This window comes from Prosopis cineraria, unplaced genomic scaffold, assembly GCF_029017545.1.
Source record: "Prosopis cineraria cultivar Desert tree isolate PC_DT_omini unplaced genomic scaffold, ASM2901754v1 PC962, whole genome shotgun sequence".
Classification (NCBI taxonomy): Eukaryota; Viridiplantae; Streptophyta; class Magnoliopsida; order Fabales; family Fabaceae; genus Prosopis; species Prosopis cineraria.
Genome location: NW_026556287.1, coordinates 28,104 through 28,826, shown reverse-complemented (window position 1 = coordinate 28,826; position 723 = coordinate 28,104).

Genomic DNA, 723 nt, shown 5'->3' with positions numbered 1-723 from the left:
AAATTTTGAGATCCACTAGTAATAATGTTACATCCCTGATCCTATTTGAAATTCTCCCTTAAAGAATTACGATGAGCTTACAGTTGCTACCCACCACAAGTCATTGGCTTTATCATATATAGATTTTTAGAAGAATTTCAAGTAAGGATTAGAGCACAATTTTCAAATTATACAATTAAGACAATTCGTCTTAATAATATAAGTGAATTTTTTGTTGCAAATTTTTTATAATTATTACATATCAACTGAAATAACAATTGAAAAATATATTGCTTATGTCCACACTCAAAATAGTCTAGTAGAATCACTCATTAAACACCTCCAGTTGATAGTTAAACCAATGCTCTTGAGAACAAAACTACCTATTCTAGCATGGGGATATGTGATTTTACATGCAACAACTTACAATAAATTTTCTTTATTACAATTAGCTTTTAGTCAGGAGCTAAATATTTATCATCTTAGAATTTTTGAATGTACGGTGTTTGTTCCTATTGTTGCACCACAACTCACAAAAATTAGATCTCAATGAAAGTTGGGAATATATATTAGTTTTGAATCTCCCTCTATAATCAAGTATGTATAATCATTAACTAAAGATTTATTCACAGCATGTTTTAATGATTTCCATTTTGATGAAACAATTTTTCCAATATTAGGAAGAGAAAATAAGCAGCAGGATAAAGAAATTACATGGAATGTTAATATTATCTCGTCTAGATT